This window comes from Choloepus didactylus, chromosome 24 (assembly GCF_015220235.1).
Source record: "Choloepus didactylus isolate mChoDid1 chromosome 24, mChoDid1.pri, whole genome shotgun sequence".
NCBI classification, from domain to species: domain Eukaryota; kingdom Metazoa; phylum Chordata; class Mammalia; order Pilosa; family Megalonychidae; genus Choloepus; species Choloepus didactylus.
The window spans coordinates 19929404-19953607 of record NC_051330.1 but is presented as its reverse complement, the minus strand read 5'-3'; the positions used below and the strand labels follow the sequence as shown (position 1 = coordinate 19953607).

Sequence of the window (24204 nt, the reverse complement as noted above, 5' to 3'; positions counted from 1 at the left end):
ATGGAAACCAAAACTATGAGATATCATCGCACACCTATCAAAATGGCCATTATCCAGAAAATTACCAGTGCTGGAGAGGATGTGAAGAAAGGCACACTTATTCACTGTTGGTGGGAATGACTCTGGTACATATACATGATGTAATATTACACAGCTGTAAAGGACAGAATGAAGTCATGGAACATACAATAACATGGATGAACCTTTAGGATATTATGTGGAGTGAAGTTAGCCAGATACAAAAGGACAAACAGTATATGGTCTCACTAATATGAACTAATATTAATGTGCAAACTTTAAGAGTTATAAGCTGATAACACAGGTTATCAGGAGATAGAAAGAGGGTATGGTTCATGCATTTCATGCTGAAGGACTACAGAATGTTCAACAGGATTGATTTTATAGATCCAGAAATAGCATAATACTGTGTGATGGTAACACAATATTGTAAGTAACGTTTGAAGCCAACAAATTGAGTTGGCAGATATTGTTTATGATCTCCCTAAACTTGTTTTCACTGATTCAATCTTGGCTTGCTTGGATTCTTGATAACAGGAATAGGACTTGCAGGGAGAGAAGGGATATCAGAAAGGTATATACTGGATGTTTTCTGAGAAGGAACAGAGAAGCTGCTGATTAATAGATTCTGACTGAGTTGTACTTGTCTCTGTTTCAAGTTATTCCTTCATTTCTGTTTTATCATGTCTAATCAAAGCAAGACTGTTAGCATCTTGCTTGTTTCATCTGCTTCTGTTTTGATTTCCTAGGGACTCTCTTCTTTATGAGGTGAGGATATCCTCTTGGCTCCTACTATAGGATTAGGTAATCTGTTGCTGCATTATGTGGAAGCTAGGTGACTGGTTTACCAGATTTACAGGCTTTGGTGGTGGGAGAAATGGCTGATTGCATGGCAGTTTGAGGAATGCATTCACTGAAATACCCCTGAGTTTTCAATGGAATTTATTTGTGGCACAGAAACATCAGTAGCTTGTATGTTGTTCACAGACGATGTTGTTACAGTTGGAGCAGGACTGAATCTGCCATGAGAGCTGCTAGAACTACTAAATGCACTGGTCTTCATAGCACTAGATGCTGATGGAACAGACATGCATTTATCACAGTCCATAGGCAAGTAAAGACTGCTGTCATTCAGGGCTGTCAATCTGACACTTGCCTTTGTTTTTGTTTTTTTTCCTGAGGCACATGATTAGGTAGTTTGATGGAGTTGTTTTTTTTACATGCATTGCATAAATTTTCATATTCACCTCAAATATCTTGCAGTTTATTGCTTGCTTGCCTATAATCTGTATCTTTGAAAGACTAGATACCATAGATAAGATCAACACTGAGGTTTTCAGAGTTTTCTGTTGTTCTCTTTGATCACAAAGCCAAAAACCCACATTGCATGAAATTCTTCCTTGTCATGATCTTCTTTGGGAGCTGGAAATGACTGAGGATGCAATGAGCAAGTGTAATAAAATCATTTTTCTCCAAGATTCCAAACAGCATTTGGAGTTTTTTTCCACCTAGCTCACTGTTTCCAGCCATTGTTTTCCTGTTGGTGAACTTGCTAGAAATACAATATCATACTTCAATTTTAAAAAAATTTGGAGCTTCAGAAAGTTTGGAACATTGCCTTACACAGCAAACTTTCATCTGTGAGAGCAAGACCTTATTTAAACTCCTCATCATGACCATCCATGTTGAAATGGATACATTGTATATGGAGTTTGGCTGTGGATAGGCTGGTGTGATTATAGGCATAAGATGGTATCTATCACTGGGATTTACCCTTGCACCCCCTACAGGAATATTATGATTGCATTCTTCAGCTGTTTCAGAAGACTCAATTTGGCCATTCTCATTTAGAAAAATATCTAAAAAATTATATACAAGGGTTGATGCTATTGCATTTGGATAAATCTGACAAGTTCTTACTACTAATATAGTTCAGTAAATGCCACTGAGGAAACTTAATATATTGGAAAAGCTATTGTGGCATTTGACCCACAGTTTGATGGCTCTCAGAGTTAACCTGAAGTTGTGAATGTTTGGTACTGGACATAAAATTTCATTGGATAATCTGCAACCATTAGACTTCTTATGCATCTTCTGTCTACATTTTTATTCAGACTAGTCATCTCATAGATTCAAATTTTCTGGAATTGTCTGCAGTGATAATCTTGCAAACAAAATATCAATCTTTTTCTCATCAAAACAGTTTGATGACTGGTAAAAATGCCTCTTCATTTGCTCATAAATCTTTTATTCTTCTTGTAAATTCAATTTATCACAGAATCAGGGGAAAGACACTTTGACCAACTTCTTGGTGAAATGCACAAGGCATGAGTATCAGCTCATTTTGTGTATATTGCTAATCTATAAGATACAAAGGTGAACATTATTCCTCCAACATTTTCAATTACAGATTGTGGGAGATTTTATCATTTAATGATTTCTAGCATACAGATTTAACAGGTTACTTAATTTTCCAAAAATTAAAATCCTGGGCTTCAGCTTATTTTCCTCTTCATAAACCCAAAAAGTCTTCATCATCACAATCAGTTTCTGTGTAAGTATGCAGTCAGTCTTCTAGGGGACTGCTAAGCTGATAGGAGAGGTAATGCCCCAATGCTTCTGCGGCAGCTGTGTTGGCTGTGATCCCTGAGTTGTAACTGGAAAGGGCATCATCTCCTGTGCAGCACCACAAAGCCACTTCCCCCAACCACCCAACCCCTGCAACCACCAGTGCTGCCACCCTGGGCATAATCCATTGAGGAGGAGGGAGGGGACCTGCCTAAGCCCTGGGTCCAACCCACTCCCTAACTGGCACCTGCTGCTTTAAGTACTACTGTGGTCAATTGTTTTTGACAAGGCTGCCAAGATGATACAATGGGGAATAGAATAGTCTTTCAAGAAATGTTGGTGGGACACCTGATAGCCACATGCAACAGAATGAAACTGCATTCAAACCTCATACCATATAAAAAATGCAAAATGTATCAGATACCTAAATGTATGACCTAAAAGTATAATATTCTTAGAAGACAACAAAGCAGTAAATCTTCATGACCTTGGTTTTGGCAAAGGATTCTTATAGATGAAATGGAAAGCATAAACATAAGAAGGAAAATAAAAAAAAAATTGAAGTAATCAAAATTTTTAACTCGCTACTTCAAAGAATAACACTAAACAGAGTGAGCAATCAGCCAAAGAATGTGAGAAAATATTTGTAAATAGTATATCTGATAACAGATTTGCATTTAGAATAATACGCAATGCATGAAACTCAAAAATTCAAAAAAATAATTTTAAATGGATAAAGGATCTAAACAGATGTATGCTTCAACTTGCATGATCCTGGAAAACTTTATGCTATGTTAAGGAAGCCAGTAAGAAAAGACATATATTATATTATTTTATTAATGTAATTTCAGGATGAGGAAAATCTACAGAGAAAAAGCTGATTACCAGTTATTTGTTGCTGCAAGCACATGGGGGAACAGGAGGCTGCTGTCTAGAGAGTCTAAAGTTTCTTCTGCTCACTTTGTCTATAGTTTGTCCTATTCTTTCCACACTCTCTTTTTTGAAGTAAGTTTTCTGATGAGAGATCTTTATTTTTTGAAGTAATCACTTTAAGCTCTATATTTTCCTCTAAGCACTGCCTTTGTAGCATCCATGCATTTTGGTATGTTGTATTTTCATTTTCATTTGTCTCAAGATATTTCCTAATATCCCTTGTGATTGACTCACATGTTTATTAGTACATTGTGTTATTTGCACCTTTTGCGTATATTGTTTCCCTCTTTCTTATTGATTTCTAACCTCTTTCCATTGTGGTTGGAGAAAAATATGGAATTATTTCAATATTTTAAATTTTGTTATTAATTTATTAATTATTTGTTAATTTGCTTAACAATTTATTAATTATTTAATAACCTAATGTATTGGTATTGATTTCACTATTTTTATATTTCTATTTAATTGATTAATGAGTTGACCCAGACTTGAATGTCTCAATCCCTAAGTTATCTAGGTAGACCAAGGCACATCTAATCTGAATTGGCCCACCTTACAAGTGTAGTGTTCTTAAACTTAAGGAAACCAGGTATGTAATCAATCTGTGCATGTTCAGTGTTTAGATGGTCTGTAAACTCCTCATCATCTTCAGGCTTCCTGTCTTTGTGGTTGTTACAATTTGCTAAGCTGTCATTTTGTAAAACACCAGAAATGGATTGGCTTTTAAAAAGGGGGGTTATTTGGTTACAAAGTTACCATCTTAAGACAATAAAGTATCCAAAGTAAGACATCAAAAATAGGGTACCTTCACTGGAGAAAGGTCATTGGTATCCAGAAAACCTCTGTTAGCTTGGAAGGCATGTGGCTGGCATCTGTTTTAGAACACAGGCTGAGATTCAAATGGTGTTCTACAAAATATCAGTGTCAGCTTTCAACAGCCATCTTCAAAATGTTTCTCTAAGCTGCAACAGCACTGAGCTCATTCTGTCTGAGCTTTTATAGGGCTCCAGCAAACTAATCAAGGCTGATGCTGAATGGGCAGGGGCACACCTTCATGGAAAAAATCTAATCAAAAGATTTACCCATATTTGGGTGGGTCACATCTCCATGGGAACAGCCTAATCCAAAGATTCCAACCTAATCAACATGAATATGTCTGCCACCACAAGATTTCATTAAAGAACATGGTGTTTTGGGGGACATAATACATCCAAACTGGCACAGTGTGAGCATTATAAAACACTGAAATTTTCTCAATTCTGGGAGACATAATCATGGCTCATATTCCTTCTGATATCCTTTCTTTTTGCTTGAAAATAAATTATTTCTCTCTTTGTAACTCCAGGGTCACACAATTAACTCTTTCATGTGCATTTGGAACAGAAACCCTGCATTGACAAGTAACAGAATAATGCAGAAATATCTCTTGCATATAGTAACCAACAAGAGTAGGGGTGGCTATATTAATATAGGACAAAACAGACATTATGTCAAGAGTCATTGTCAGAGATAAAGAAGAGAATTATCTATTAATAAAAGAGATAAGTCACTAAGAAGAAATAACAAGTCATAAATATTTATGTTCCTGACCACAGGCTCCAAATACATGAGGTAAACCCTGGCAAAATGAAAGGTAGAAAGAGACATCTCTACAATAATGGTTGAAGTCTATAAAACACAAATCTCAATATATAGAACATATAGATGGAAAGTCAATAATGAAATAGATAACTTGAATAATATGAAAAATGAATTAGACCTAACAGATATATACATGACATTGTACCTGAAAGCAACAGAAATATATTCTCTCAGGTGCACATGAATCATTCTTCAGGACAGACCACATGTTGGGTCACAAAGCAGGTCTCAATAGATTTAAAAAGTTTAACACTGAAATATTACAAAGTACTTTCTCTGAACACAATGGAATGTTTCTGGAAATCAATAACAGACACTGAATGAGAAAATGCACAAATACATGTATGTTGAAAAAAACTGTTAAAAAAATTCATGTTTCAAAGAAGGAGTTGCATGAGAAATCACTATATATTTCAAGATGAGTGAAAACAAGGACACAACATATCAAAACTTATGGATGCAGTGAAGGGAGTGCAGAGAGGGAAACTGATAACCTTACACACCAATATTTAAAAAGAAGAGCCAACATCAAAGATCTAACTGCACATGTGGGGGATATAGGAGGAAAAAAACAATAAATTAGTCACAAAGGAAGGCAAAAGAAAGAATAAGAAAAAGTGGACCAGAAATAAAGAAAATTGAGAATAAAGAAACAAAAGAGAGAATAACAAAAGCAAAAGTTGGTTCTTTGAAAAGATCAGCAAAATTGAGAAGCCCTTGACCAAGAAAAAATAGAAAAGATGTAAATAAATAATCAAGAGGGAGAAGGGGGACCTCACTACTGACATCACAGAAATGAAAAGGTATACAATGTGATACTAGGCTCTAGTTCATGCCAACAGTGTAGAAAACTTATATGAAATGGACAAATTCCAGGAATGACACAAAAAATCCCCACTGACTCTAGAAGAAATAGAAGTTCTCAACAGACCATTTGTAATGAAAGAGATTGAATCAGTCATTAAAAACATCCAAACAAAGAAAAGCCCAGGACTAGATTTGTACCCAGGTGAATTCTACCAATCATTTCATGAAGGATCAAAACCAGTCCCGCTCAAATTCTTCCAGAAAGTTGAAAATGAGGGAACACTATCTCACTCACTCTTTGAGGCCACCACCCTAATACCAAAGGCAGATAAATATAATAGAATAAAAAAATATTACAGATCAATTTCTCTTCTGAATACAGGGGTAAAAGTCCTCAACAAAATACATCCAATATGAACCAAATTGTGCACATCAAAAGAATTATATCCATGATCAAGTAGGTTTTATCTCTGGTATGCAAGAGAGTTTAAACATAAGAAAATCAATTAATGTATTATATCACATCAACAAACAAAGACAAAAGTAACATGAATATCACAATTGATGCAGAGATGGCTTTAGAAAAAATCCAGTATCCTTTCCTGGTAAAGACACTTCACAAATAGTAATAAAGGGAAACTTCCTCCACAAGTTAATGGGAATATATGAAAAAACCATGGAGAGTATCATACTCAGTCAATAACTGAATGCTTTACCTCTAAGGTCTGGGAACAAGGCAAAGATACCCACTGTAAACATTATTATTCAATATTTTACTGGAAGTTCTAGCCAGAGCAATTAGGCAGGAAAAAGTAATAATAGGCATCCAAATTGGAGGTAAAGAAATAAAATTTCATTATTCACAGATGTCATGAGCAAATGTATGGAAAGTCCAGAAAATCTACAAGAAAATTATTTGAACAAATGGACAAATTTGGCAAAGTGGGATGGTATAAGAACAACATTCTATATTTCAGGAAGGTTTCTATACAGAGGTACTAACTACACTTAGGAGGAAATCAAGAAAAATTTTGATTTGCAATGAAAAGTATAAGAATCAAATATATAAGAATAAATTTAAGAAAGGATGTAAAGGACTTGAACACAGAAATCTATGAAACAGCTATAAGGAATCAAAGAACTTAAATGTGCTTCTCTCTTTCTTCTCTATCTCTTTTTTCAAATTCTCCAATTGTTATTTTAAAACTGCATCTTCTTTGTGATACTAAAGGAAGAGATGTTTATTTTGTCCAACATTTACAATTTCTGTAGCATACTATCAACTTTATCCTATCTGGTCAGTTTATTTAAACAACTTAATTACATGGAAACTAGAATAAGGAATCTGACTTTATTATTCTGTGCAAGTAAATGTAATACCCAGATACATCCCAGAGTACATTGGGCATAAAATAAAAAAGCATCTGCAAAGTCTCATTGAGGTACTGGGTATAAATTTGTTACTATTAAACATACACCCCTAGAGAAATCCTGATATTCTCTCTTGCATTAGGAGTTCTCAATTGAATTAGCCAAGCTGTCAATCTTGAGGCTTGACCTTATGAATCTTATTTTTTCAATGGAAAAGATAGGTCTGCTTGTAATTTTACCCAAGAGTCACCCCTGGAGAGCATCCTTTGTTACTCAGATGTGGCCTCTCTCTTTAAACTGACTGCAAATAAATTCACTGTACTATCCCTATATTGTGCATGACTCACACAGATAAGCCTTGCGCAAGCACCATGGATTGAGAATGCTTTCTTGATGAAAAGATGGAAAGGAAATGAAACAAATTAGAAGTCCAGTGGATAAGAGATTTAAATAGAGTTGAAGATCTTTCAGCACATTACTGTTATGCAAGCAACTTTAAGCCAGACACTGCAAACTACTACAGTATGCCAAGCCCCAAAACCAGTATTCTTAAAATCCTTAGGGATTGCCTGGGGCTCTAAGTCTCTATAAAGATTTTCTTAGTAAGATTATTCATTCAGAAATTTCAGGCCTCCAGAATGATCCTATGCCAGATAATCCCTGAATCCCAGTTACCAGTCTCCCCAATAACAATAAATTTCATTCCTCTACCCCATAATGTCAACACCCCTTTCCAGCATGAAGAAGTTAAAATGATCATTACCCAGAAATCACTGGAGACAGAGAATGATCAAATGAGAGGGAGGAAGTGAAACTGAGAAATTAGGATTTAGCAAATGACTGTGACTTCTGATTCACTATATAGATTCTTCTTTTTAGTGTCAATTGTATTAGGATCACTAGAAGAAAATACCTGAATTTGGTGAACTGTAATCCAGTAACCCTGATATTTGATAATGACTGCATAACCATATAGCACAAAAAAGGTCATGCCATTCTCTGTATGGATCTACTTCTGGATGTTTTTTCTGTTCAACTGATACACACAGACACACACGCACTGACACACACACGTAACTTGCAATACTACACTCCCTTAGTTAACCTACCTGTATTGCAATTATCAAAACTGGGGAGAGTACAATACTATTAGTCAACAAGGGAGGAAGGTTAGCAGGTGTGGGATGTTTGGGGTTTTCCTTTTTCTTTCTATTTCTTTTTCTGGAGAAAAACAAATGATTTAACAATGATCATGACAATGGATGTACCATTATATGAGGATACTGTGAACTAATGATTGTATACTTTGGAAGAATTGTATGATGTGTGAATATATCTCAATAAAATTACATTAAAAATAAAGAACTTAAATGAATGTAAGGAGATTCTATGTTTCTGGAATGGAAGACTAAATATTTTTAAGATATAAAATCCACACAAAAAGGAATTACAGATTCTAAGCAATCCCAAGCAATATTCCAAGGGCCAAGGTTGCAGAAAATATAAAAACCAATTAACAAACTTATTTGTAAGAATAAAGTGTACAGAATAGCTAAAAATATCTTGAAAAATAAAAAATATGGAGGATTCACACTTCAATTTTAAGGATATTACAAAGTTACACTGGTGAAAACAGTAGGGTACTTTCAGAAGGATACATATATCAAGCAACAGAATTTAATTGAAAGTTCAGAAATAGATCCTTACCCCAAGGGAGAATTAATTTTTGGAAAGCATGCCAAGTTCACTCAATGTCAATAGAGTAGTGTCTTCAAAAAATGGTGATAAGAAAACTGGATATCCATATCTAAAGAATGAAAGAGTTTCCCTATATTACACCATACACAAAAATCATCAAATATGTATTGAAAACATAAATATAAAAGCCCCAGGAGAAAATGTTGGGAATCATCTTAAGGATCATCTGTTTGACAATGTTTTCTTTGACCTAAACCCAAAGCACAAGTGATGAAAAAAATAAGTAAATGAAATCTCATCAAAATTAAAATTTTTGCACATCAAAAGTCTTCATCACAAAAGTGAAAAGGCAACATATCACATAGCAGAAAATATTAGTAAACAAGAATCTCATGTGCTTATTATCCAGAATATATAAACAAATATTACAAAAGAAAAACACAAAGACAACCCAATTTTAAAATGGTCAAAAACTTGAATAGATGTTCTTACAAAGAGGATATACAAATGACTTAAAAAGCAAATGAAAAGATGCTCAATATCACTAGCAATTAGGTAACTAAATCAAAACCAAATGAGCTGTCATTTCACATGTACAAGAATGGCTATTTTAAAAAACAGTGTATTCCAAGTGTTAGAAAGGATGGTGGATGAATAGTTACACCCATTAATTCCTGGTGGGATATAAACTGCTGCAGCCACTGTGGAAAATAGGGAGTTACTCAGAGAGCTAAATATAGATGTACCATATGACTCAGCAATCTCACTACTAGTAATTTACTCAGAAAATATGAAAGCAGAGACATGGACAGATATTTGCACACTGATGTTCATAGTGACATCATTCACAATTGCCAAAAGATGGAAGCAACCCATGTATCAAGTGGGGAATGGATAAACAGAATGTGGCATATACATAGGATGGGATATTATTCAGTAAAAAGAAAAGAAGCCCAGATGCATGTGACAACACAGATGAAGCTGAGGATATTATTCTGAGTTAAATAAGCTAGGAATAAAGGTAAATATTGTATGATCACCCTGTTATGAATTAATTATAACAAGAAAACTCATAGAGTTAGAATCTAGCATATAGTTTAATAGTAGGGAGGTTGTAGGGAATAGGAATATGATGCTTAATTTATACAGAATTTCCATTTACCTTGATTATAAAGGTTTGGATATGGGTAGTGGTTATGTTTGAACATTATTTTGAGTGAAATTAAGAGACTGGATCATTTCTGGGAATGTGGTTGAAAGGGAATATTTTGGATCATGTATGTTACTAGAAAGAAAGTCAGAAGATAAAACATGGAACTGTATAACAAAGTGAATCCTGTTTGAGACAATGAACAGGGGTTAATATTACAAGTATAAAAATATTCTTTCCTGAATTATAGTAAATTATAGTACAATGCTAAACAAGGTGCTAAAATAAAAATTAAGTCATCCAAATTGAAAATTATGAAGTAAAATTTTGCTATTGGCAGATGACATGATCCTATGTATAGGAAGTCCGTAAAGATATACTTCAAATCTCCTAAAGCTAATGAACAAATTCAACAAAGTGGCAGCACAAAAAAGGCACCCAAAGAATCAACACTCTCTTTAAACTCTTGTAAAGGCACACTGAGGAGAATATATACATATATATATATATATATATATATATATATATATATATATATATACTCCCATTTACAAAGACAAATAAAAGCATCAATGTCTGGGTATAAACTGAACCAAGGATGTAAAGACTTGTATGCAGAAATCTATGAAAAATTGCTATAGGGAACCAAAGAACTACAATGAATGGAAGAAAATTTCCATGTTCATAGTTTGGAAGACTAAATATATTTAAGATGTCAATTTTACCAAAAATAATATCCAGATTTAAAACATCACAAGCAAATTCAAGCAGCCTACTTTGCAGAAATGTAAAATCCAATTATGAAATTTATTTGGTGGTGTAAGGAGCTAAGAATAGTCAAAAACATTTTGAAAATGAACAAAGTATGAGGACCCCACTTCCTTATTTTAAAGCATATTACAAAACTACACTGGTCAAAACAGCATGGTACTTGCAGAAGTATAGATATATCAAAGAACAGAAGTGAATCTAGTGTTCAAAATAGACTATCACATCTATGGAGAATTGATTTTGGATCAGGTTGCTAAGTCACTCATACTGGAAAGAATAGACTCTTCAAAAACTGGTGCTAGGAGAACTGGATATCTAAATCCAAAGAATTAAAGGGGAACCCTGGCACAGTATGCACAAAAATTATCTCAAAAGGGATCAAAGACATAAGTATAAGAGCCAGGAACATAGATCTCCCAGAAGAAAAGGTAATCAAATCAAGGATTTTGTGTTTGACAATGTATTCATGCACCATATATCCAAAGCACAAAGAATGAAAGAATAGATGTAAATCAGATCTCAAAATAAAACTTTTGTACATCAAAGGACTTTGTCAAAAATTAGGACAATCATCCAATTGAAAGAAAATATTTGTAAACCATATATCCAATATGGGTTTCATATCCAAAATACATAAAGAAATCCTATAACTGAGCAGTATGAATACAATCAGCCTAGTTTAAATATGGCCTAAGACTTGAATGCACATTTTTTCAAAGAGGATATACAAATGGCAGAAAAAGCACATGAAAAGTCATTCAACATCACTAGTAATTAGGTAAATGCAAATCAAAACCTAAATGAGAGGTCATTTCACACACACCAGAAAGGCTACTATTAAAAAAAAAAAAAACAAAAACAAAAAAAACCAGTACATTACAAGTACTATGGAGGATGTGGAGAAACAGGGACACTCCTTAATTGCTGATGGGAACATAAACTGGTGCAGGCACTGTGGAATATACTTGGCAGTTCCTAAGGAATCTAAGTATAGAAGTATTGTATGATCTGCAAACAGATGTATGCTCATAAAAACTGACAGTAGGGACACAAATAGATATTTGTTCACTGATGTTCATAGCAGCAGTATTCACAACTGCTAAAAGATGGAAGCAACCCAAGTGTCCCTAAACAAAGAACAGGTAAACCAAATGAGGTATATGTATATGATGGAACATGATTCAGTTGTAAAAGGAATTAAATCCAGATGCATGCACCAACATTAAACTGAGGACATGCTGAGCAAAATAAGCCAGGCACAAAACGACAAGCACTGTATGATCTCACTGATGTGAACTTATTAGAACACACAAACTCATAAAGTTAGAACTTAACATATAGGTTACCAGTGGAAAACTTGGGGGAGAGAATGGGGAACTGATGCTAATATGTACAGAACTTCTATTTACCCAACCTAAATAATTGGGTAGGTTTCAAAATGGATAATGATGGAAGCATATTTACATGAGTTGAATTAACAGCACAGAATTATGTATGTGAACATGATTGAAAGAGGAAATTCTGACTGGTGTACAATTCTGGAATGAAAGTTAGTAGATAAAACATGGAACAGTATAACAGAGTGGATGCTGTTGTGGTCAATGGACTGAGGTTAATAGTACAAGCATAAGAATGCTCTTTTATGAATTATAAAGAAGGTACCACAATAATACAAGGTGTTAATAATAGGGTGGTAAATGGGAAAAATAATGGATATAATTTAATGTACATAATGGATAATATTTGATAGTACTATTTTAATATTTTTTCATCATTTGTAACAAAGGTACCACACCAATGACAAAAGTCAACAATAGTTGATTATGGGAGCATTGATATTTTACATGACTACTGTGTGACCTTAAACTTCTCTAATTAAAAAATTATTTTAAAACATGTCAATTGAAAGAAATCAGATGTAAACTACTTCCTATTGATTTATTCAATTTATGTAGATATAAATAGAAATAAGTATATAGAGACAGAATAGAGAGTATATATGGAGGGATGTGGAAGGATAGACATAGTGAAAGTTGACAGGTAAGGGGTTATGGGCTTTTTTCTCTTTGGAGTAATGTAATGTTTTAATATTGATTGCAGTAAATAATGCACGACACTGTGGAAATACTAAAAATCATTTCAGACCTTGGATCTTATAGGAGGCAAACATATCTAAATTAAATTAGTAAAAGATAATAATGCTGGTATAATCATACTTGAATGAGAAATATGAATAGATAATGAGTCCCATAGAAGGCATCCTGGAGAGAAAAAAAAACAGAACTGAACCTAGAGCACAAGTAGAAAGTACATGGAAAGAAAGCAGATTAAAATGAAATTTCAACAATAAATATATTAAATATAAATATTCTATTTAATCAAAATTGCCAAATGGAATTTCAGAACTGTATGTGGTTTCTTGTACAATTTATCTAAGAGACACAGCAAAGTTGGCAGTAAAAGGTGCAATGAGGTTTACTACATGATCATGTAAAACAGTAAATCTTGTGTCCCTAGGTTGACATAAAGGAAAACCAACATTAATGATAAAGTACCAGAAATGGGGTGTCCTTTATTGATGATAAAATGTTTAAATTCCCAGAGAAATATAGAAATTAACATTTGTATGCATCTAAGTTCATGGCTTTAGAAAACTGGCAGAACTAAAATATGAAAAGGACAAATGGATGTCTGAATAGGAGATTTTGGAACACCACTCTCCGCAACTGATATGATAAGAAAAAATATCAAAAAGGATACAGACTAAATGATTATCATGATAATGAATCATACTTTATACATGTATGATGCATAATTTTACTTAATTCATATACATACAAGAATGTAAACAGCAAATACATATTTTTCATACTCAAGACTCTGTAGGGGAGAAGTCCAGGAAGACCACAAAGCTTTGGCCTAAACACCTATCAGGATGGAATCACTGTACAAGGAACAAGGAGGAGACAATGTAGGAGCTGGTTCAAAGAGTTGTCTAGAGTTTGGGTTTGGCATGCTAGACATAGAAATTGGACATCCTGGAGGCCACTGTGTGTGAAAGTGGACTGAGTGGAAAGGTTTGATTTGGATAAACGTAGGTAGAATTCATGACTGTTATATGGCATTTGAAACAAGACAGTTGATGAATTTATTATTTATAACTTCTAATCCAGTTAGTGTTTCTAATCTTTTGTCTAAGGACCTTCTGAAGCCCGCATGCCTCCATGGTGGGCAAAGGGACTGGACACAGGATTCTGGAAAACTCAAGTCCTAACATGTGGGTACAGATTTGGGAGTTTCAGTGGCAAGTCTCTATGTGATATCATTGATGATGGGAAATCCCAAATATGTATCTGACCTCAGGAAGATTCTCTAGTTTGTCCATTGAATTATGCCCAGTCCATAGAAGACTTCCTAATTATATTCAACTCAGTCACTGATGACTCATCATATTTTCATAAAATCATGAGCACTTGGTACTTCTAATCTGCCTTCTAAAGGGCTCTGAAACCTCACTCCTCCCATAAAAACTCATTCCAATTTTCCACCAAATACACTCCTCTGTCAGCCATCCCTGTTTCATGGAATGCTACTGTCATGCATGTGCCTTCTGAAAAACCTTCTGAACCCCCTATCTTCCCACTTCTCTTGCACCCACAGTTGTCAGCAAGTCTCACAGGCTGTATGTAAATATCAGGTCCTTAATCTGATATCAACTCTACATCTCTATCTCTACTAAGGCCCTGGACCAGCCCTGCCCATTCTCAGCCTCAATTGTCATTGTCTTCACCTCGTTTCTCTGCTTTATATATTTCCCCATATTGCCATCACTATCACTGTAAATCTCTCCACCCTGGTGACAGTGCACTCAGCCATCTGACCCATAACATACATTAGCCCACCAGCCAGGATTTCACTCAGTGTGCTCCAGCCATGCTGATTTCTCACTAGTCCTCACTCCCATCCTGCTGATCATACCTACTTAGGGGCATCACATTTTCTGACCCCTCACACTTCAGTGCTTCCCCAAGCTTCTTCACTGCTGAGATATCTCTTCCTCAGAGAGTGCTTCCCTGACATCCCCTTCCAAGAGTCCTCTTCTTTGCACATCCACCTCTCCCTATGATTCCTGCTTATACTTCTGCATTATCCTTATTGTCCTCTGATATACTATGTATTCTATTTAATTTCCTTTAGAATCATCCTTTCTATCACAAAATGTCAGGTTTCCAGGAACAGGCCTTTGCTTTTCATCACTACTAGTGCATCAACAGGCACAAAACAAGGTTTTTGATTTTGAGGAGAAATCATGTTAAGTTTCATTCATTTATCTCATGTGTATCCAACAGATGTTCAGAGGGACACTTTGGTGATTTTCTTGATCATAATTAGTAAACTTCAATGCATGCTGTCAACCACAGAAACATTATGAATAAAACTATTTTTTAGGGATGTCTACTGTTTCCCTGGCAGAAGAGTTCTTTAATGCAACTTCAGCTTTCCTTTGAGGTATTTCCATGGGTGAGAGAGAAAATGTTCTAGTTTGCTAACGCTGCCAGAATGCAAAACACCAGAGATGGATTGGCTTTTATAAAAGGGGGTTTATTTGGTTTTACAGTTACAGTCTTAAGGCCATAAAGTGTCCAAGGTAACACATCAGTAATTGGGTACCTTCATTGGAGAATGGCCAATGGTGTCCAGAAAACCTCTGTTAGCTGGGAAGGCCCATGGATTGTGTCTGCTCCAAAGTTCTGGTTTCAAAATGGCTTTCACCCAGGATGTTTCTCTCTAGGCTGCAGTTCCTCAAAAATCTCACTCTTAGTTGCACTTGAGGTATTTGTCCTCTCTTAGCTTCTCTGGAACAAGAGTCTGCTTTCAACAGCCATCTTCAAAATGTCTCTCACCTGCAGCTCCTGTGCTTTCTTCAAAGTGTCCCTCTTGGCTGTATCTCCTCTTCAAAATGTAATTCTCAGCTGCACTGTGTTCCTTCTGCTTGCCAGCTCATTTGTGTGCCTCCAGTGATTTAATTTAGACCCACCCTGAATTGATGGGGTAATACCTCCATGGAAATTATCCAATCAGATTCATCACCCACAGTTGGGTGGGACACATTTCTATTCAAACAACCTAATCCAAACATTCCAACTTAATCCCCACTAATATGTCTGCTCCACAAGATTGCATCAAAGAATATCACTTTTTCTGGGGGACATAATACATTCAAACCAGCACATTCCACCCCCTGGACTCCAGAAAACATATTCTTTCCAAATACAAAATACAGTCATCCCATCACAGTCTCATAAAAACTTAAATCATTTCAGTAACAATAGTTAAGTACAAGATCCCATTATGTCAGTTACAGCTGTGGTCTGTCAAAAGCAAAATTCTCCTTTAGCTGTGGATCTGCGAACTCAGAACAAGTTATGTGCTTCCAATACACAAAGGAGGGACATTCATAGGATAAACATTCCCATTGCCATAAGGAGAAATAGTAAGGAAAACAGGGTTCACAGTACCAAAACAGTTCTTAAAACCTGCAGGACAAACAGATTTCAAAGTCTGATAGTCATTAACAGAATGAGTTGCATCATTGGGGCTTGACAGAGTGAGAGTCTAATCCTTCCTAAGGGTCTTTGCAGCAGCTCTTTCCTCTCCAAACACTGGGGTGAGTTCTCCAACATATCCACACATTGGGGAGACCATTTTCTCATCCCCACCCTCCTCAAACATTGGGGCAGAACCTGGATTCCCTTCCATATCTGAGGCACATGCTCAACCACTTCAGAACAGTGGGGTGGCAGCCAGGCTCTGCTCAATTCTCTGGGAATGTGCTCCACCCACTTTGGGGCCTAGGTTGGCAAAACTCTTCCAGAGCATTGAGGCAGAAGGCCCACCCTTGACCCCTGGGGCAAACTCACCATTTCCATGCATGTGGGCCACTCCACTCTCCTAGCCCAAGGCTTTCTGACTCTAGACGTCAACCTCCATGGCTCTGTCTTTGAAGAAATTCTTCCTTCAATTTGTTCCTTGTCTTTCTCCTCCAGTCTTGACAAGCAGTGGCTCTGCCTATAAAGATCTCACAAAAATTCTGTTGGCTTTGCATGAAGCACACAGGGATCAAAGCAATCAGACAATAGGAATATCCACAAATCCTTTCTGCTTAATTCCTTCTCCAATCTTAGCTTGTACAGAAATGGTGGCTGGTTTCCATGTGTGATTACATTCTCACATTGGGCTGTAGCTTCTGGGATTCCACCCCCTGGAAGCCTGTAATTTTCCAAGCCATCAGCTTCTGGTTTCTTTGAACCCAAGTGTTCAGTTCTAAGTTTATCTCTCTCTGCTTGCATTTTACTATAAGCCATGAGAAGAAGCCAGGGTACCTCCTCCACATATAGTCTGGAGATCTCCTCAGCTAAGTATTCCAGGTTGTCACTTTCAAATTCTTCCTTCCATCTGACACCAGCACTCAGTTTTGCCAAATTCTCTGCCACTTTAAAACAAGGATCACCTCTCTTCCAGTTCATGACAACACATTCAAAATATCTGTTCACAGCCTTGTCAGAAGCATCTATAGAGTTCATCTTTCCACAGTCTCTTCAAAGCAGTTTAGACCTTTTCTATCAAGCTCCTTTCAATTCTTCCAGAGTCTTCCCCTTATCCACTTAAAAAGCCATCCAACATGTTTGGTATTTGCAAACTCAGCAGTAAAAGCACCCCCCTCCTCCTACCAAAATCTGTTCTAGTTTGCTAATGCTGCTGGAATGCAAAACATCAGAGATGGATTGGCTTTTATAAAAGGGGGTTTATTTGGTTGCACAGTTGTAGTCTTAAGGCCATAAAGTGTCCAAGGTAACACATCAGCAATTGGGTACCTTCACTGGAGAATGACCAATGGTGTCTGGAAAACCTCTGTTAGCTGGGAAGGCACATGGCTGGTGTCTGCTCCAAAGTTCTTGTTTCAAAATGGCTTTCACCCAGGATGTTTCTCTCTAGGCTGCAGTTCCTCAAAAATGTCACTCTTAGTTGCACTTGGGATATTTGTCCTCTCTTAGCTTCTCTGTAGCAAGAGTCTGCTATCAATGGCCATCTTCAAAATGTCTCTCACCTGCAGCGCCTGTGCTTTCTTCAAAGTGCCCTCTTGGTTGTAGCTCCTCTTCAAAAATGTCACTCTCAGCTCCACTGAGTTCCTTCTGCTTGCCAACTCATTCACATACCTCTAGTGATTCAATTTAGACCCACCTTGAATGAGTGGTGTAACACCTCCATGGTAATTATCCAGAGTCATCACCCACAGTTGGGTGGGCACATTTCCATGCAAACAACATAATTCAAATATTCCAACTTAACCCCCATTAATGTCTGTCCCACAAGATTGCATCAAAGAATATGGCTTTTCCTAGTGGACATAATACATTCAAACCAGCACAGAAAGACATCTGTGGTGAGGTGGTGGATATTTTCTTATATTTTTCAGGAATTTTTTCCTCCCAGAAAACTCATAATGCAGCACTCTTTCAAGGGAATAGAAACATCTCCATCTAACCTTATTACTTTATTTTTATCCTTTTTATTTAAAATGTATGATTAAATTATATGAAGTTCTCTGTAAGTATAATGTTCCTCCAAAAAGGTCTATACTCCTAGTACTTATATTTTTGTTTCAACTGATATATACTTAGGAAAAAGGTTATTACTTTTACTTATGATTTAGTACTGTTGGGAATATTCTCTGGCAAATGAATATTGCTTTGAATGTTAAGAATCTCTTTGCTAAAATACATATATATGGAAATTATACTCATATATATATAATAGATTGAGTAGAATTATTAATATATGAATAGATAAACAGATAAAAGTATAGTAAATAAGTAAATAAAAATGAATATATCAACATGTCTGTCAGGTAGTCCCTTGAATATATACACAATTTCTTAAGTAGTAACAACTTAATTCATGTTGAGCAATTTTACAGTTTCTGTATAGAGAAATCTCCACATTTTTGGGTGTGTTCCCAAAAGTCCAATACTCTGTGATTTAAGGAGGAACTGACCATGGAGGACATCACTTGTGTGTCCAGGAGGTGAAAGTAGATTCACTCTAGGCTATGGGGTAGGTTCACATGAATCCTCTTGCCTCATTGTCCTGCAGATGAAGGATGGGGTGGATGAATGTAGAATAGTAGTTCAGGATGCATTCCTGGAGCTGCTGCTTTAAGAACAAGGCCCATTTCCTAGAGGATGAACCATCAGAGAGAGTAATGAGACAACACTTTGGGTATGGAAAAGGGCTTTGTGCTTTGTTGGTTCTGTTGACCTCTTTTTGGATCTCCAGTGGTTTTAGCATCTTCCTAATCTCATCTTGTTTGAAGCATTTGGGGCTGTCTTCCTTTAGTTCTCAGACCATAAATGTTAATTCCTCCAAAAGTATCACTCTCATCCTCTTGGCCTTTCTGTAGGTATCAATAAGGCTAGGTATGTTTAAAGATTCTTTGTGTAGCATGGCCTTCCATAAACATGATTCAGTCTGCATGCCTCTTATGAGCTGCACTAACCTTGACAAGCTGTTCACATTTCTTGTCTATGAGTGCAGCCAGTGTGTCTGTAAGCTGCTTGTCACATCCTATATAAAATGGCTTCTAACAGACCACACAAATCTGAACAAGAATAGAAGACCCACCAAAAAGCTGATGAAAGGTCGACAGATTCCTGAGTCCCACTGGAGGCTCTGGAATGCGATGTGTGGACTCGTGACACTGGGAAGCAGCTCCATCACACCCTCTCAGAGTTTCCCAAGGGTGGTCAAAAGTCAAGCTCCACAGAGTCTTCCAGACCCTCCAGGACACTGAGGCCACTGCAGGACTTTACCCCAAAACAGTGGACCCACAAGCTGACAACAAATGCCAGAGAACTCCCCAACTTTCTGCCTGGAACCCACTAGCAATGGATAGCCTGGACAGCTCATCAGTGAGGTGGCCAGTGTGGGGAATTTTCTGAAAATAATATGTATTTCTCCCCATAATTTTCTTATTATCATACTTTCCTTTTGTGCTTTATAAAATTTGAAGTACAGTGAAATATGATGATCTTAACTGAATGATTGTTCAAGTTTTTTAATCTTTCTATCCCCTATCCCCACAGTACCCAACAACCCTATGAAAAAATATAGCATTTCTCTTAATCTAGAAAATAACCCCTTATCCTTCTATCAATATCCACCTTCCACTATATTCAATTCTCTTATCATTATACAGCAGTTTTGCCATATATTCAAATTTATAAAAATGAAATAATTTGGAATTTAACTCTTGGTGCCTGTATCTTTTGCTCAAAATATAATTTGGTGATTAATCCATCCCTAAAAGATTTGTTTTGTGGATCAGCATTTCTCTCAGTGTTTATCATTGAGCCTTTGATATTGAATGACTATATTTCAAAATGTTTATCAATTTTCCTCTGGGTGAATATTTGGATTCTTCAAGTTTGCGGTATTGTGAATAAAGATGTTATTATTATCCACTTATACGTCATTTATATAAGTTCATATTTTCATTTGCCCTGTGTTATAGAAAGGGAATCTTAATCTAAAGGAAATTGCCTGTTAAAAATTTATCACTTTTACTGAGGTACAATTTCATGGCCTAACACTCACCCAGTTCAAATATAAAATCCACTGATGCATTGTAAAGATACAAAATAGTGCAACCATCACCATTTCCAGTTTTAGAATATTTTCACCACCCCAAAGAGATCATCCCTATCCTTCTAAATGCCCCATCAGCTGCATTTGACACTGTTGGCTCAACTATACCCCTTGAATTTCTCCCATCACTTAGTTTCTGGTTCACCACATTCTTCTTTTCCTTTTTTCATCTTCCTCACTATCCTATCCACCTCTGTCTGCACTTCTTCATTCTTTTCACTAAGACCTCTTAACATTAATGTTTCCACATGTTAGGGTCTGAGTTTTCCACATTCCTTTTCTCAGTCCCATTCTACACCAAGAGAAAGAGCAGCTGATACAGGCACAGATCCCTGGAAATAGCTGAGGAGTTGGTTTGAACCCTTCCACAGAGTCTTTTGTAGGGAGGAAAGGCTATTTCTTTCTCCTGCATATGGAAAGTTATGCTTAATGGTATTTTACCTGGGAACATTCTTTTACTATCTCTGTCTGGGATTGGACTTTTATCTCAGGAAATCTGACCTCAGGAACCCTGTGGTCCTCATCATTGTGGTGACCTGGTATTAAAAGATAACCCACAGTGCTCATTTCTGAAGGTCATTCCCAGAATATTCACCCTATCCCCTTTTAATTCAGTTACCCCTCCCCCCACTTCCCAAGACTGGGGTTCAAAAATACTTAAGCTGGATCTTCTCTCAGCCCTTTCAAACAGTGTGTATTCACTGGGACACACCAGTAGTTTAGCCTTAAACTACTGGAAAGAAATTTAAAACTAAATATATTACTTGTATTAACTCATTTACTCCTCATGATGGCAGTATGAGGTAGTAAATATTATGACATTCACCACTTTTGAGAGGAAGGGTCAATACTCTCATGGTTCTCCAAGAAAGATGCTGGGTGGGAATTGGGAGCCCACGTGTCCCATGGGAGCCAGGGAACCAGGGGAGAAATGATTGACAGCTGCACTGATGCACAGTTGGCCCTGAATTCATTTGTGCTAGTGGGAAAAGTTTGGTCTTAATATAGTATTTTAATGATAGTTTGTTCAAGAACCATTTCCCAGACAGCAGAAATTATGCTGGTTCTTTCCATATTTCTTCAAGTGTTAGTGTATGGGCTTCCCCTTTTACTATCTTCAGTAGACCCAGAATGTGCACATAAGTCTGTTGTGGTTATCTGTGTAGTGGCACATGCAGCAAACACTGTATACATACAAAAATATCCATGTACATATATACAAATTCATACATATGCACATATAAATATACATAGTTTTATTTATAACATTTTCTCTTATCACATTGACATCATCAAAAGATTTTTAAATATGTCCACTCTATTTTTTCCATTTTCATTGCTCTCTTCCTTCTGTATGTGTGTTTTTGCTCCATTTTTCATGCTACAATCTCCTCATAATCCCATTTCTGGGTTGTCAATTCATACTTATGTACTAGGGGTAAAGAGCTGACTAGAAGCTGTGTGCAGGAAGGGCCTGTACATTTTATTGACTTTCAGTGAGTTAACTGGGAGCAGTTTACCCATGGCTTTAGCACATGCACATTTTAACTTTTAGCAGTGTTTGGACACTGTCCTCCTGTTGTCAAATCCCCTAATATTTGCTTCCTTCTTTGGGGCTTAACCCTCAGTTATGTCCCCAGCAATTTGCTGCTGTAAAAAAGGAAATAAAGAGATTTTTCACTGTCATGTGTGAGAATAGAAAACAGCATAGTCAATACTCATTACCTGGGAGAACATGGCCATCTGAATAACATGGAGTCCTATTGTCCACAGGTCTGCATTGCTTTTATGCAGAAAATGAGTTCCCACCCATTTGAACCTGACACACTCCTAAATAACAGTTAGTCAAAAGAGGAATTCTTGATGGAAATTAATATATTTAAATTAAGTGAAATGATAATATAACATATCAAATCATGTGGATAGAGCTAAACAAGACATAGATGTAGATTTGTAGTATAAAATGTGTGTATTAGAAATGAAGAAAGATCTAAAAGAAGAAAGCTAAACTTTCACTTTAAAAACCTAGAAAGAGGCTACTTCATCATGGTGATGGAAACAGCTACTGAAAATTTCTCCCCAGAGATTCAACCAAAAAAAGGACTATTCTGAATTTTTCAGAACTCTGGAGGAAGATATAGACTGATGAAGGACCTACAAATGCTGACTGAAGAATGAGATAAATACCAGGTAGGAAACTTCTATCCCAAACTGGCTGGTCCTCTACCCTCCCATTCACTCAGTTACATAAAGTTCTGGAATGCCACAGAAACAGCAGCTGGGATCCCTCACACTGAGGACACCAAATACAAATTCTCAGCAGTGAGAAAGACAAACACCATTTGGAGAATGAGGGCACAGGGAGGGCATTTCAAGGCCAGATCAGTGATGGACAGAGTCTGAGAAAATATGGACAGAGAATTTTTTCCAGCCCTGGGTCTGCACACTTTTCCCCCACCCCTGAGGCAAATAGCAGTGAGTAACCTGATCCTTACCTGGGGGACAGTTGAAAAATGGGAAAACTGGGGGAGTTCTCTGACAAAAATAAAGTGGGAGATATGGCCCCACATTGAGCCAGATTTTGTTCAACAAAATGAGGGCATAGGAACTGCACAGTTTCAGAACCACCAGTTCAGAGGCAGCCTGGAATCCAACACAAACTCTTCCTGAGGGTGATTAAGTTACAGAATATCACCATCTGCTGGGCAGACCAGCAAGTGCAAGGGAATTGAAGGGCTCTTCAAAGACTCTCCAGATGCTATTTGAGACCCACTGGAGCTGTTCTAGACCCCTGCATGGGGACATTCTCTTGTTTTTATGGAGAAGTATGGATGAGAGATCTGTTAAAGCAGTGCCCTAAAACAAACCAGGTGTTTCTGACTGGTGAAAAACACAGCACCACTATGATATTTTACCTATACACAGAGACTTCTGTAGTGTCCAATGCCTAATCTGCATCCCTGAAGCAGCCCACTGTGGGTGCTTGGTTATGGGGGGAGACTGTGGGGCAGAGCCAACCTGACAACTGGCCAGTGAGAGTGATGAATAGATAGAGAAGAAAGACAACCAACAAGAAACTCTAGGCAAAAGAGAGAAAATGACCTGTAGAACAAATTAATCTAGAAAATCAAATTCTTAGACAATAGCAAATAATCACAACTTGGGGGGGCAGAGGAGATGAATTTAGTCAGTCCCCTGGAACAACTAATAAATGATAAGGAACAATTAGTAAATAATCTGGAATAAGTGCTGGGGGACAACTGTGAGTGCACACACATTGAACACCTACATGGATAGGGAGGAATGCCTGAGATTGCAGCATAGAATCTGTAAGTAAAAGCTGCAGAAATGTTCTGAGAGCCCCCTCCCCCATGGCAGACTTTGTTGCAAAACCTCTCTGTGGTAGAGAGTGGCACTCTCCCAGCAAGTGAATAGAGCTCAGTTGAGCTCCAAATGGGGCTTTAATTAACAACTGTGGACTGCTGAAGACAGGATTTTAGTGATGACTGACCTTAAAGAACAAGAAGACTCATCTACACTGG

At 36.8% G+C, this 24204-nt stretch overlaps 1 pseudogene; it reads right to left on the bottom strand.

The window, feature by feature from the left end:
• Nucleotides 1-514: 514 nt before the first annotated feature.
• Nucleotides 515-2691, bottom strand: LOC119520044 (annotated as a pseudogene).
• Between the last annotated feature and the right edge of the window lie 21513 nt (nucleotides 2692-24204).